Below are 16,796 nucleotides of genomic sequence, written 5' to 3'. Positions count from 1 at the left end.
CTCATCGCTTTTTCCCCTGTGTTTTTTTGTCTGGAAGTTGTTTTCTGGTATTTTGGCAGTGAACGTGATTCTTTGCTAATGAGGTTTTACACCAAACTTATACAGAGAAACATTAAATATATTTCAATGCAGGGGTTTTCAACCAATTTTTTTTTTATCTATGGATCCCTTTGATTATCGTTTTGTTCTGGTGGACCCCCATAGCCCTACGATGCCCATAAACTAGTTTTATAGAAACTTCTTTCAAAATTCCTATTTTGCTTTTCACACATTAACGTGAACTGTGTAAAATGATAGAGAAAGAAACCTAGCTGTTTCCGGCAATACACGCCAATACATACATCTAAAATATATATTTGCATGGACCCCACAAAATCTTATATAGACCCTCAGGTGTCACACGGATCCCGAGTGAGAACCATTGCTTTAATGTATGAAGTGTATTTATCAGGTCGTTGGGTTATCCTTCACTCATAGTTATATCTTTGTATGAGCTTATATAATTTCTTGGCTTGTTACCGCGATTTTTAATTGCAATGGAGTTAAATACTATTCAGCGATTCATATTCCTTGCACAAAGATATATTCGAAACAGTTCTACCTTTCGCTGTTGACGAATTAATTAAAAAAATAACAATATGCATGTTTCATCACATATAATGGCGAATTGTTATTGTTAATAGAGATTTTTACTTGAACTGAACGCCAACCAGTTGTCATTATGCCGCGTCTGATTGATAATGGACTGCGGTTGGTCAAGAACAATTCTTCTTACGCCAAAGTAAATCTGGTACTTATGTTAAAATGGACGAATATGTTGTTCTAAAGAATAAGAAAGATTGCGCATGCGTAAGAAGACGAAGTAAAGACTGAGTGAAAGAGAAACAGACAAAACATCCAGACGAACAGGTTTGACAATCAGACAGCATCAACCTATTTCAAACAAAGATAGATGGACAATGACGTAAATAGATAAGTGTATGCGTAAGTATGTGCGCATGTGTGTATATGTATGCGCGTCTATATATGTGTGTGAGTGTATATCGCGTGGTCATGTTTCGATGTACGTGAATTAATTGCCTTATACCAGCCTTTAGAGAAATCTGTCGTTTAAAAAAAAAAATGAAAATTTCTTCAGATATAGTCAAATTTGGGTCGAATGATAGCCTTTATGAATATCAAAGGAGGGAGGGGAATAACAGAAAACAGTATGGAACCAGACTAAATACCTAACAGTACTTAGTTCCCAAGTTCTGTGTTCGAATGCTACCAGAGTTTTTCATGTCTTTCATTTCTCCGTAGAGTCAAAGTATGTAACATCTATATACTTGAAGTTAAAACTAACGAATTATTTTGTCGTAGAAATGACCGTGCTATTTTCTGTATGTTGTATGTAATTGTGAGCCCTGGAGGTTTGACTAGGTATTAGTCCACTTGGTTTTTAATCATCCCTACCAGCCCCAAAGCCTGTATTATTAATAAAAATTGCTTCTGTTTTCAGTCTCCATATTTTTGGTTACCTCTATTTCCAGTTCTTTACATTTGGATAATTTCTCTATTTCTTTGAGAGATACTTCGATGGAGCGGCACATCCCTTTTTTCGTTTCTTCTGAAAACAATACCCGACGAATTTTCCTGTCTCCCTGTCACTAGGACTGGGCAGTGATTGCCAATGTGATTGTTTTCCCCACATTCTGCATACAATACCGGAATTCATATCCGGATTCCAGAATTCCGTATTGAGAAATTCAGTAATTCTGTGCAATATAATACAATATACTGTATTCTGTATTGAATAAACAGACCCTCATTTTGAAGTTGGTTAATTTGCATACGGTTAAAAACAATTTTGTTCTTTACTTTTTCAAATTGACTGATGAAGATTAATAAACATACTCTACTTTCGAATCGTTTTCATTTCTACCTGTATCTGCCAAATAAAATCGTATTCTTCACTTTCCTTTCCTCCGTTTAATGTTCGTCTTATAAACATTATAGTCTATATATATGATACGTATTTTATGAATTTTAAGTGGATTAATAAATATCAAATAGACCCTGTTTTAGAAGTGTATTAACCTGAATCTATCAAAAACAATTTAACTTTTTATTTTTTACATTATTTTCAACGTGTCCAGAAAACCGGAAAATCCAGAAATCCGGGACACTTCCGGTCCTAAGCTTGCTGGATAATTGGTCCGGTACTGTATTGTAAAGTAACTTATTCTGTTTTAGTACATACTTTTAGTGGTTTCTAGTTGAGAAAGCTTTGATCTTCGGCTGCATTCAAAAATCTTTCAATCTCAGTTTAAGCTCAGTGTTTGTCAACCTCAGTTGCAAACTTACATGACCTATTTCCACTCTGTTCAGTTTCTTTTATATTTTTAAGATACTGGCTATGAAGGGACATTCATACCATCGTTTTAGCATGGTATTCCATAGTTCCAGTTTTAGCTTAGTTTATAGCCTTTTCCCTTTTTTCTTGTTATTTTTTCCCTTCATAATCATTTGTCGCTTCAACCTCAGTTTTGTAATTGTCAGTTTCCTCGGAGACAGTAAAAAACAAGGTTTTTTTCATGGTTTGTGGATACTTTTGTTAGTTTTTTTTTTATTGTAATTTATGAGTTTCTCATTTTTTCAGTCATACTGTGGGTATTTTATAATAGTTTTATAGTTGCATAAGGCTTCTACATCTCCGTGTCCATGGTAAATATAATCTTTATATTTCAGATTTTGGATGTATTCCAAACGCAGATACTATCGTATTTACTTTTATTGGACGATAAATTAATTTTTCTTGCTAATTAATTTAGCATCCAGTTTAGAATATTATAACTAAAATTTATAACTGAGACAACCAGAGCACTGATTCCTATTTTTGTATTTAACTCTGCCTATTTTCCCCATTAGATTAAGCATTAATCTTATGCGCCTATAATATTTCATTCAAATGTTTTCTCTTAACTGTATTCTGTCTTGTTTATTGATTCCTTAGTATATGTAAGTCGGTGTCTGGTCTAATTCTTTAATCACTGTATTTTTATCAGTATTTTATAAGTGTTCTTAATTAATTTCCTCTTTTTCAAGATTATTTTGGAGCATTTTCTAATCCAAATCTCATATAAATTTCTCTTGTAAGTCTGTGTACTATCTGTGGCAGAGTTTCTAATTGTTTATCATTTTTCAGCTTACATATACTGAAGATGGATGAGTGTCCTCTAGTATCCGTGAATCCGAGTTCAATCTGGTTCATAATATTTAAAAGTGTCAGTGACAGAGAGAAAATAAATGAAGGGAAAGAAAGAAAGAAAGTCACATTGGAATATACTTCTAACAGAGATGGGGCTGAATTTCTCTAGTAAGTCTGTGTACTGTCTGTGGAAGTGTTTCTAATTGCTTATCATTTGGAACTTACATATACTGAGGATGGTTGAGTGTCCTCCAGAATCAATGAATCCGAGTTCAATCTGGTTTAAAATGTTTAAAAGTGTCAGTGACAGAGAGAAAAGAAGTGAAGAGAGAGAGAGAGAGAGAGAGAGAGAGAGAGAAAGAGAGAGAAAGTGAGAGACACATTGGAATGTACTTCTAACAGAGATGGGACTGATTTTTATAATTCCTTCTTGTTTATATCTTCATGATTGTTTGCCAGCTATTCTTGACAGGTCAAACATATCTGCTTATTACTGGGTACGAAATTACTCAAGGTTTGTGTTTCCACGATTTACTTGTGGAGAACGACATCAAAAGCCTTGTGGTTGCCAATCCATGCAACGTTCAAAGATTTGTTAGCACCACCTGATAAATGTTCTAAGTATTTTTTTTAAAGTCAAAACAATGCGAGTTATAAAAATTAATGGTTAGTACTGTTAACTAGTATTTCAGTATTTCGGGACCAGGGCTCCTTCTTCAGTAATGCTCAGGAAATTTCATGAAGAAAGGGCTCCAGACTCGAAATATTGAAGTACGAGGTTACAGTACAAATCATAGAATTGTATCATTAATTTTCATAACTTGCATTGTTTGACCTTAAAAAAAACATTTAAAACATTCATTTATATATACATACATACATATATATATATATGTGTGTGTGTCTGTATGCATGTTTATATGTCCATATCAATATATGTGTGTGAGTGTACATGTATGTGTGTGTACGTGTCTGTGTATGTGTACATGCATATATACTAAAGGCACACGTACATGCATTCATATATGTTTATGATATATAAATATATATACATATATATATATAGGTATATATACACACACACACGCATATACACATACACACACACATAGTCATAAGGAAGTATACACATACTTATGTAGCCCCAGGCCTTGAGGAAATATGTGCGCGCGCGCGCGTATATGCACACACACATGCGTACATATTCACAAGCACGTGTATGCGCATAGATACATATTTGCTTGTACTTATGTATATGTATTTCATGTGTATGACTCTGAGTACACACATATATATCCCCATCCACACGCAAATGCACAAGAACGAGCAATTCAACATACATGCATACACACACACACATACATGCATGCATACATACATACATACGCGCTCGGGCAAAGCGAAAGAACATGCCATCATCCCATCAAGCTGAATAGTTTTATAGCAAGCGTGTTACTAATCCGCGTAGCTGTACGCTTGCGCGGTAACTAACTATATACACACATATACTTAAAAGAGTCGAACACAGAAAAAAAAAAAAAAAAAAAAAAAAAAAAAAAAAAAAAAAAAAAAAAAAAAAAATTTAAATGCTTCGCTATTTCAGTCAATATCGATATGTTCCAGTTAAAAGTGAGCTTACGGAATCCTCTACAGAAAATCCAGTACAATATAATTCTTCACTTTATGTTGCATTACTCAAAGCACGTGATTAGTATAGCAGTGATCACGTGGTGTCGCAGGTAAATCTTTTCATGGAAGGGAATCCTGCGTTTAAGTTGCTTTTGTTTGGTTAGCTATACCTCTGTCGCATCCTCGGGGAAAACTGTTGCGTAAAGTATCTGCTTAGTTTCGTTATCTTTTCGAGATGTTGGATATCGTTACCGGCCAAAAGAGAAAAAAAAAAAAAAGATGTTACCTCTAAAATAATGCTTATGCTCTCAGATGAATCTATCTATCTATCTATCTATCCATCTATCTACCTATCTGTCTGTCTGTCTGCCTGTCTGTCTATCTATCTATCTATCTATCTATCTATCTATCTATCTATCTATCTATCTGTCTGTCTGTCTATCTGTCTGTCTGTCTGTCTATCTATCTATCTATCTATCTGTCGATCTATCTATCTATCTGTCTGTCTGTCTGCCTGCCTGCCTGTCTCTGGTTATATATAATTATATAATGCATATATACAGCTATATATATATGTGTGTGTGTGTGTGTAAATGAATCTGTCCGTTTCGACAATGCGTTTTCGAGTTGTTCGATCAACTCTGAAGTACCTACTCACTGAATTTGCGTGCAACCGGTTCGGTGTTACAGAGTCACATGTACCCTTAACGTAATCTTCGACACGAAATCAGCGCGCGACACACCGTGTGATAGTAAGTACGTATGTGTGTAAGTATATATGCACATATATACCTGTATATGAATATATATATATATACGTATACACACAACTATATGTGTATATATATATATATATATATATATATATATATATGCGTGTGTGTGTGGTAAGTACTTTGCTTACCAACCACATGATTCCGGGTTCAGTCCCACTGCGTGGCACCTTGAGCAAGTATCTACTATAGCCTCGGGCCGACGAGAGCCTTGTGAGTGGATTTGGTAGACGGAAACTGAAAGAAGCCCGTCGTATATATATACATACATGTGTGTGTGTGTGTGTGTATTATGTATGTATACACTCGCACGCGCGCACACATATATGCTTGAGTATGCATATATATATATACATATATATGTGTGTGTTTGCGTATATATATATGTATATATGCATAAATATGTGCACATGCATATTTAAACACGCACATATGCATACATATATACGGATATATGAAAATATGTGCACATTTTCTGTTTCTCTCCTTGTATCTCTATCTTTTTCTTTCTTCCTCCCTCCCTCCACCTTTCTCTCGCTGTCTCTGCACCTCTCCAGTACATATATACATAATACATGCATGCATATACATATATATATATATATATATATATAAGATTTTCTCTAAAATATTGTCTTTGTTTTTATTTACTTTTTCACCTTGATTTTCTCGTATGCATACGCATTCACACAAGACTTCTCTGTTGTCTGGCTGTCTCTCAGCTGTGTCCCTGTCTCTGTGTCTCTCTATCTCTCTCTTTCTCCCTTTTACACACATATACACACACAGTCTCTCTTACACAACACACACACATGCTATTACTCACTCTCTTGACGTCTCATTTTTTTTCCTGATCACTCAACTTTCACTTTCAATTTCCGACTCCTTTCATACAAACCCTCCTTCTTCTCCTCTTCCTCCTCCTTCTTCATCTGTATCTCCCCCCTCTTCTTCCTCCTTATTTCTCTTCTTCCCTATGTCTTCCCACCCCAACACTCATCACTCCAATATTCACTCAGTCAGTTTTTATTCCCCATCCCTACCGCTACCAACGCTACCAAAACTACTTGCCTACAGGTGTCCTATCAGCTGTTTGCCTATGTATATGTATATGTGTGTGTGTGTGTGTGTGTGTGTGTGTGTATACGTACGTATGTATGTATTTACTTATGTATGTATATGTAAATGCAGGTTAGACAAGACTGGAAAGAGGAAGGAGGTAGGGAGGTTAGGATGAAAGCCCCAGGCTCACGAGTTGTATGTATGTAGTTTTCTTTTATTTCTTTCTCCATGCTGGAGCACCGCCTTTAGTCGAGCAAATCGATCCCAGGACTTATTCTTTGTATACTTAGTACTTATTCTATCGGTATCTTGCGCGTTCAAGACGGTTTCATCGCTCTGCACGCATCGCGGATAATAATGATGATAATAATTCTTTCTACTATAGATACAAGGCCTGAAATTGGGAGAGGAGACTAGTTCATTACATCAACCCCACTGTTTCACTGGTACTTAATTTATCGATCCCGAAAAGAGGAAAGATAAAATCGACCTCGGCGGAATTTGAACTCAGAACGTAAGGACGGGCAAAATGCCGCTAAGCATTATGCCTAGCGTGCTAACGATTCTGCCTGCTCGCTGCAATAATAATAATAGTTTCGAATTTTGTCACAAGGGCAGCCATTTTGGAGAAGGAGATGTGTCGATTACATCGACCCCAGTGTTTCTGCCAGTTCGCCGCCTTTAGTGTGAAATGCTTACAGCACCTAGGTTTCCCAAGCGGTCACCCATCTAAGAACTCACTAGGCACGACGTTACTTAACTTCGGTGATCGGACGAGAACCGATTCTTTCAATGTGATATGGCCGTAAGCAATAAGGATAATAATAATGCCCTGATGCATTACCAGGTAGTTACTCTCATGGCTTTTGGTCTTAAGTGATCAGAAATGTTAACATGTATATGTTTTGTCTTAGTATAAAAAGATGGGCTACAGTAAGTATTCTGCTCAATACCACAGATTTGCTTGTCAGCTGCTTGGCCGTAACCAGTTGAGTTATATTTATCACTGAGGAGACCAAATCAGGTCGATACTAAGTGTTTGGTGATCCACTGCGTTCTGAGTGAATCTTTGTGTTTTAACCCACAAATTTCGTTGAGAAATTTTCTCTGAGACAAAACATTAAAGCTGTTCGACGTTTGTGTATACATTATAAATTTTATACACGTCGGAATTTTAATATTATTGCTGCTGTTGCTGTTGCCACCGTTTCATTCTGCTGTTCTTGTAGTTAATGACAATGCTGTTGCAGCTTTATTGATGGCACATGTTTGTGAGTGTAAAGGAAACTAAATTTAACCCCCGAATATAACAGATACTTGTTATACTGACTTCAGAAGGCCGCTGGTTGTTGCTGTCATTTTTATTCCATCTTGATATTATACTGAAGCAACTTGAGGCAGTTACTGAGCAGACATGTATTCAAAGACGTCTCAATAATGACCATCAATCCATTTTTTTAAACATGGCTGTCTGTTAAACCACAATGTTTCAGGTTCAATCTCACTGTGTCGTACCTTGGGCAAGTATTTTCTGCTATAGTCCCTTGAATAAATAACATAAGGTTTTAGCTTCTCCCCGCTTCTTTAACATTATTACTATCATCAGCTGCAGTAGAAAGAGGTGTAGGTACCGGATGAACCGTATATCCACCTCTTTCAATAAATTTATCCCATATAGCACCTTCTGTTAATCTGTTACACAAACACAAAGACACATAAGCATATACACGTATACTCACGGTGGTTTTATTTTGTTTCCGTCTAGCAAATCAACTCACAAGGTATTGATCATCTCAGGGTTATAGTAGAATGTTGTTATTGTAGCTAATTCGTTGTTGTTGATGTTGTTGTTGATAGTGCATTTACAACAAACATTGCGTCGGTCATCACGTATTTTTTTTATAAGTATGACTGCTGCTGTTTAGTCCCAGATCACCACTGATCAAGCAGACTCGTGATTAGTCTTCCGTCCGTGACCACTCCGTCTTTCAGAGCTGCCTTTCACTATCCTATGTGTTATTTCTTTATCTATGACGGTGAGGTGAGGGGTGATAGTCGAGGGAGGCCTGATGGCTATTATTTCTTGCAAGACGGTCAGCCACGTTAAGTATTTCTCGCTGTTGTTGTTGCTATCGGTTCTGCTCTTTTTGCTGCTGTAGTTACTACTACTACTACTGTTACTGCTGCTGCTGCTACTGCTGTCTTTGCAACTGCAGTTATGTTTGCTATTATTGTAATTGCTGTTGCTAACACCTATTTTTGTTGCTACTGTTACTGTAGTTATTATTGTTGTCGTGGTTGCTGATGCTGGGGCGAGGGTGGGAGAGGAGCTTGCGTCTTTGTTGCTATTAACTTAGCTGGTGCGAATGTTGCTTATCGTTGTATTTGTTGTTGTCAATGTTGCCGTAGTAGTTGTAGCAGCCTTAGCAGCAACAGTGGTAGTAGTAGTAGTAGTAGTAGTAGTTGCTGTTGTCGTCGTTGCTAACGTTATTTTTCACTGTTAATTTTCGATGTTGTTACTGTTGTTGTTGCATTCATATTCTGCTTTTTCTGCATTTATTCTAATTGTTGCTACAGTTGCGAGTGTTATGGTTATTGTTGCAACTCCAGTTATTTTTGTTGCTAATTCATGTGATAGAAATAGGCGAAAAGGGAACCAAGAGTACGGCGTTCCGTTTTTAGCTCTCAGAATGGGTTGGCTTCTAGTGTCTAGTCCCCCACCCACCATCATCATCAGCCAATCTCTACTCCTCGGACCTTAACGTACCCTAGGAACACATTTATATTACTGTTGCTAACGACGTTAGAACATGATGCAATGCATTTGTTGCTGCTGCTGTTGCTATTGTTGCTGTGATTAAACTGGTTGATAGTTCTATCGTCGTCGTCATCGTTGCTAAAGCAGCAAACTAGCGGAAACGTTACCGCGCCGGACAAAATACTAAGCGCTATTTTTTCCGGTTCTTTACGCTGCGAGTTCAAATGCCGCAGAGGCCAACTTAGTTTTTCGCCCTTTCAGGGGTGACAAAATAAGAAACCAAGTGAAGCCCTGGCACTTAATTTCATCACTCCTCCCACCAAATTCCAACCCTGGTGTTTATAGTCGAAGGAATTGTTGCTATTGTTGTTGTTGTTGTTTTTATTGTTGTTATTCTTGAAGGTGGCGAGCTGGCAGAATCACTAGCACGCCGGACGAAATGCTAAGCGGCATTTCGTCCGTCTTTACGTTCTGAGTTCAAATTCCACTGAGGTCGACTTTACTTTTCTTCCTATAGGGTCGATAACATAAATACCAGTCACGCACTGGGGTCGATGTAATCGATTTATCCTCTCCCCCAAAATTACAGGACTTGTGCCTTTGGTAGAAAGGATTATCGTTATTCTTGTTGTTGCTGTCTTTTTTGTTCTTGTTGTCGTATTTGCAACTGTTGCACCCGGTTGCACCCTGATACACCCCGCTGCATCCTGTTGCACACTGTCTTTGTTGCTAACGCTGTTGCTTTTGTTGCTGTTGTCCGCGATTAATTTTTGCTGCTGGTAGCTATTGTTATCAGCGCTGCTGATGTTCTTGCACACGTTGCAACGTCAGTTGCTCTGTTGATGCAGCTGATGTGCATGCAGCTGTTAGTTCTGTCGCTGCATTTCTGCTCTTTTTGCTGCTGATGTGGCTGTTGTTATTACGTATGTTGTTTGTTGTTGTTGTTGTTGTTGTTTTGGGTCTTTGCCGCTGCTGTAATCATAAATTTTGCTGCAAATATTGCTGCTGCTGCTGTTTTGCTACTGTTGTTGTTGCTGTTGTTGTTGTTGCTTGCTGTCTGTTCAACAGTTGCTGCTGTTTACACTAATGCTTCGGTCAGCGTTGCTATAGAGCCAGTGACGACGGCGGAGGCGACGACGACGACGACAAAGGCTATGACGATGACGACGATGACCGCAAGAGCGACAGTGACGCAAGCAACAACAGCAGTGATGACGATGATGATGACGATGATGATGATCGTGATAATTATGATAATGACGACGACGACGACGACAAATTATGGTCATGTGCATCATCATTATCATTCCCATCAACAATACCAATCAACATCATCATCGTCATCATCATCATCGTCATCGTCGCCATCGTCATCATCATCATCGTCACCGTCACCAACGTGTTGATGCAGAATCCATAACTACACTATTCACGCTGGTGCTTTTACAAATCGATTGAGTCTCGTGCAAACAACACATATCTTGTTTGCAGCCCGCCCAGCTGCTTTTTTATCTGGCAAATCTAGGCGTCGTTATTGGGCGGTTCTCGGATTGACGTCACAAACTCTCCCGGATATATATGTCTGTCGTAGTATAACCTCCACATCTCACGCTTTTTACATCGAGCTTTTCTCTTCTGTCTTTTCTCTCCTTGTCGTCTCTATTTTCTTCTTCTCCTGTTGTCTTCACTCTTCATTCTCTCTCTCTCTCTCTCAGTCTTCCTTTCTCTCTCTCTCTCTCTCACGCACACACGCATGCACATACGCAAACAGATGCACACACGCACATATACACACACATTCTCTCTCTCCCTCCGTCTATCATCTATCAATCTATCTATCTGTCTGCCTATTTGTCTTTTTGTCTGTCTGTCTTTTTCTTTATCTATCTATCTATCTATCTCTCTCTCTCTTCCGCTGGTTCTTATACCCTCTCCCCATGCTCACTCTTTCTCTCTCCTTCTCTTGCCATCTTTTTCTCTGTCTCTCACTACCTCATTATCACGTTCTTTCTCTCATATATTTGTGTAATTCACTTTGTCTTCCTTCCTTCGCCTCTCTCTTTCTCTCTCTCTCTCTCTCTGTCCTCTCTCTCTCTCTCTCTCTCTCTCTCTCTCTCTCTCTCTCTATCTATCTATCTATCTATCTATCTATCTATCTACCCCCGGATTACCTTTCTCTCGTCTATATATGCTCCCCTCCGCTATCCCATATGTAGCTATTGATTACTTTTGACAGGGCACAAGGTTGATATATTTTTTTCCTGTAAGGGAGAGATACATGCATTGATCAATTCAATCCCAGTGTATTAATAGCTGTTATTTTATCGATCCCAAAGAGTGAAAGGCTAAGTTAAACCCCAAGTTAGATTTGAACTCGGAACCATGAGAATTGAACACTAAATGTGTCAAAACATGAAAAATAATTGCATTCACCACGGATTTCTTAATGCCTCCTCGATACGCTATGTTGAAACACGGCTTTATAAGTCTATTGCTGGTGTTGCTGTTTTTCTTGACAAATAAAAATAAAGCTAAATATAAATACAAATCTTTCTTTGTGACATCATGGGAATGATGGCTGTCACCAGGGAACTAACGTCTCCTGGTCAGTTCCATAATGAACACTAACGTGTAATTTTCGAAGGATGAAATAAAATTGAGACAAGGACTAACTGTCGTTGACAATTCCGGTTTTGCAGAGAAGTCGATGATGTGGTGTTAATGAGGCTATTATGGCCACTCCAAGAGTAGGGAGAAGGAACAGCAATGTGATAACAAGCTCTTCTGCATAGTGATAATGACTAGAACGTGCAAGTTTATCTGGAGAAAGCGCATGGTTTCTTAAGCCATATTGCAATAACGAGACAATGCCCAGATCTGTCTTAAAACCTGAGTGTTGAATTGGCGGTGCATTGGAAAGGCGATATGAAATAGACACGCGAAAGAAGGGCCTAAATTATAAATAAATTACAGAATCGTATGAGGCATGGTAGTATATGGTGCTTCCAGTTAAGCTCATATTGTAGTTAGATCCACTGGATTGTCGTGGATTGTAGCTGGATCCAATGTGTCCTATTCGGCAGGAGTTGGACTAAAGAAGGCAAGCAGAACAGTGATTGGTGAACTGGAAAGGGAAGCAAGAAAATTATTCATTATGGATATATAATAGATAGATGTGAGAGAAAGACCAAGGCAGGTAACAAAGAACAGATCCTAAGTGAGCAATAAAACAAAAAGAGTTGTTGTATGGAGCAGGTGGTTAGAACTGTATTCAGTTTCGTGTGGTGACAGCTTAGATGAAGGAAGGAAATAAACATGCTACAAAGTGGTTTAGAGGTTCTAGGAATTTTCACTCACAAGGCTTTGGTCGGCCCGAGGTTATAGTGGAAGACATTTGCCCAAGGTGCCACGCAGTGGGACTGAACTCGGAACCATGTGGTTAGGAAGCAAGCTTCTTACCACATAGCTACTCCTGTATCTATAGCCACTCATGCGCCTATGTCGAAGTTCCTTGGATACAGGATATAAGGTGAGGCAATTGTCGTGCTGCTGCTGCTGATGTTGTTGAGGCAGATTCGCATCTCCACGATTGTCCTCTGAAATTCAGACTATAAGTTCGCCCTTTTCTTAAATCTCAACTCGGGAAGATACATGAATCTTGCGATTATCTCCCTTTCACAAGTGGAGCTGGTCTCATTTGCCAGTTGGTAATTATGATACATCACCTAGAGACGGAGATGGTTTTAATAAATTAGAATTTATGTTCTATGGCATTTGATATACCTGAGTTATTTCTCTTTGATATACCTGAGTTATTTCTCTTAACACATTTTTCTTCTAAATTTATTAATGTTTTCAACTACTGCCACTCTCTTCTCTAAAACTATTCCAAATGTTTGCTGTTCTTAAACTTAATGTCTCTTTCTCCATGTTTCTCCTTCATATGTAATTCATTTTACATGAATCCCCTTCACAGTGTCCATTAACTGCGTTGCATATAGTCCCAGCATATCCGTTCTGACTCGTCCGTATGTCAAGCTTGATAGTTTGAGCTTTTCAACTTTACTGGATGCGTTAGATTCTCCAATTTAGATCGTTGTTTAGTAGATCTGCTTTGTAAGCGATTCAATTTTAACCACGAGTTCTTTATTGTTCTTTATAGGCACAGACATGGCTATGTGGTTAAGAAACTCGCTTTGCAACCATGTACTTTTGAGTTCAGTATCACTGCGCGTCTCCTAGGGCAAGTGTCTTCTACTATAACCCCGGGCCGACATTTGCGCTGTGAATTTGGTAGACGGAAACTGCGTGGAAGATCGTCGTATATTCACACACACACACACATAAGCGCACATACACACACTCACACACATACATACACACACACGTATATCCAAATTCAGGGAATAGAGCAGGTAAAATCCAGGCTACATATGTTTCCTAGCTAGCACAACCTTGGGATACTCCACTAGCTACTAATCCTTAGTTAACTTGGGATACCTTGACGACAATGTAACCTTCATTTAACTAAGGTATCCTCGGCCTGATGAATAGCTAGCAGAGTACCCGTTGTTGAGTAATTACTACTTAGGTTCTGCTAGCTAGGAAACATATGTAGCCTGCATTTTACCTTCTCCATTCCCTAAATTTGGATTTGCTATCCGTAAACTATAAAATAACTTTTTTCAGCTAATCGAACTTCCAAAATAACAAACAATTCCAAAATAAGGTGATTAAAATCAAAATAAGCAACAAGGATATTCAAGGTTAATGCAGTACGATCGTTTCATGCGACTCCATTTATTCAAGCAATGTGAACATTACATCAAACGTAAAATGCAGAGCAATCCTCAGCTGCACAAAGATATAGAAATTTACTGAAATTTCATTTCAACAGAAGGACATATTTTTGTAACTACATTTAAACTCTCCAAGTAGAAAGGAAGAATACAAAAAACCATTTTGACTTAGCCAGACCATACAGGCTGTACTAACCTGTATGGTCTGTACTCTTACATTCGGTACGTTGTCAAAAAATATTGACTCTTCGAAGTCTTGAAAGAGAGATTTCTGTATGTAGTCATTCGGCGAACAGGAAATAATTGCCAAAATATCTCTTCAATCAAAACATACAATCTTTAAAACAGAAAGAATTTACTGAATAATGTAATCCAAGATTGTCTGAATGGAAGGCGGAATGGTCACAACTGGAATGTCTCTGGAAATAGATCTGTTTAATTAGGGTTGACCTAAGAACTAAACATCAAGAACAACAACAGTATTGATTTCTTTCGATTGTGCACGAAAATCCTTAATTTTTCGGAGAGAGAGAAAGAGAGAGAGAGAGAGAGAGAAGAAGAAAGAGGAGAGAAGGAGAAAGAGAAATGGGTGGTTGTAATGGAAGTCATGTCGTTCATGCTTGCTCCAAGGATGGTGATTGAAGGGTCACGCTATTAGCGGTGTAAGGGCCGATGCGTTAGGGTTGTAAGTGGCTTCAACCGGAAATGAAAACCGGATACTGTAGTAAATATGCTGGTGCTTTATATCTCAACACAAAACTATCATCATCATCATCGTCGTCATCATAATTATTACTATTATGCTCTTGCTTTACATCTCTCTCTCTCTCTTTCTTTCTTTCTCTCTTTCTTTCTTTCTCTCTTTCTTTCTTTCTCTCTTTCTTTCTTTCTCTCTTCCCTCACTCTCACACAAACACCTTCTCACTTCCCTTCTGCTTCTCTCTCATTTCTGCCCCCTCTCTCACACCTATACACGCACGCATTCCCGCCCCTCTCACTTTCTCTCATTCACTCCCTCTCTCTCTCTCTCTCTTTCACCCACTCTCCTCCTCCTCTCTCAATATATCTTTATGTCTGAGTTCATTCACCATTGCAGATACACAGTTTTTCATTTGTAGTTTTTTCATCTTTATATATATATTTTTTTGTTTTTTCTTTGTATATCTGTTATTCTCACCCACCTCCATAACCGGAACCATCTTTCCAGTCTGCTTTCCGGCAAATCCTATATTTATGCGTACAACTCTTTTTTGTGTGTGTGTATGCGTGCGTGCGTGCGTGCGTGCGTGCGCAATATATGCGTGGTTATGCACTTATTTTGAGTGTACGTACGTGTGTATGCTAGTATCTGTGGAAAGTGATCATACATATAATGGACATATACATCTAAGTACATAATTACAGTCACGTATGAATTGATGTATGTGTGCGTGCGCGCGTGTGTGTGCATGTGAGTGTTTGTGTGCATGCGTTTGTGTGTGTGTGTGTGTATGTGTGTGCTATATAGATGTCAATGAACTTAAAAGTCTTTGGGAAACACGTCTCGGGTCATGGAATTCCACGTTACAAGATTTTTTTTTGAAGCAAGCAGTCACTGTATACTTGCATATGTAGATGCATACACACCAACCAAGTTACCTAGATAGAAAGAGATGGATGGATGGATGGATGGATGGATAGACAGACAGATAAATAGATACATACACACATACATTCATACATACATACACGTGCATACATACATTCATAGATAGATAGATAGATAGATAGATAGATAGATAGATAGATAAATAGACAGACAGACAGACAAAAAGACAGATAGACAGACAGAAAGATAGATAGATAGATAGATAAACAAACAAACAGACAGATAGACAGACAGACAGACAGAAAGATAGATAGATAGATAGATAGATAGATAGATAGATAGATAGATAGATAGAGAGATAGATAGATGCACACATACATACATACATACATACATGCCTGCACACACACACACATATGTTTATATAACGTCTGATCACTTCAAATGAATTTTTGCCAGCTCTGAAAATGTGTTGTACATAGACGAAGCGAGGCATACACTAAAGATAAGTGGCGTTGTCTTTTAGCCCTCGGTCAGTCCTGATCGAGTAGACCTATTATCAAATGTGTTTGAGCTTTGCCCATATCATTTTCCTGTATATCTAGTGTCTAGGCTCGTTCAATGTGTGTTTTCATTTTAAAGACAATGGTGTTTGAGCTGAAGGGAGATTTAGCTATATTTTCAAGCATGTCGAGCAGCTTACAAATTTGTAGTATTGTGCCTATGTTTAGTACATTGCCTGGAACCTAATGAAAAGAATGAAAATCAAAGTCAAATCTAATAGATTTGGATCCAACGGAAAGAAAAGTAAAAAATACATTCCATATGATCCTTAATCCGAAGCTTTATCAATTTGTCACTCCACTACATTTTAAAATATGGTTGTTCACAGCACTTGGATACCCCGAATGGTTACAATTCTACCAACCGAGCTCATAAGAGGTCCGGTATTTTCAAAATGGTTTGGCTGTTAGACGAGAACCTGGCTACTGAAAGG

At 38.1% G+C, this 16,796-nt stretch overlaps 1 protein-coding gene and 1 pseudogene across 1 annotated transcript in view; one reads left to right on the top strand and one right to left on the bottom strand.

The window, feature by feature from the left end:
* LOC106878104 (uncharacterized) overlaps positions 1–16,796 on the top strand; it is a 92,818-nt gene that overhangs the window by 24,984 nt on the left and 51,038 nt on the right. The window lies entirely within an intron of this gene.
* LOC128250190 (5S ribosomal RNA) lies at positions 7,347–7,465 on the bottom strand (annotated as a pseudogene).

Source organism: Octopus bimaculoides, chromosome 19 (genome assembly GCF_001194135.2).
Source record: "Octopus bimaculoides isolate UCB-OBI-ISO-001 chromosome 19, ASM119413v2, whole genome shotgun sequence".
In the NCBI taxonomy this organism is placed as follows: domain Eukaryota; kingdom Metazoa; phylum Mollusca; class Cephalopoda; order Octopoda; family Octopodidae; genus Octopus; species Octopus bimaculoides.
This window is presented reverse-complemented; position numbering and strand designations above follow the sequence as displayed.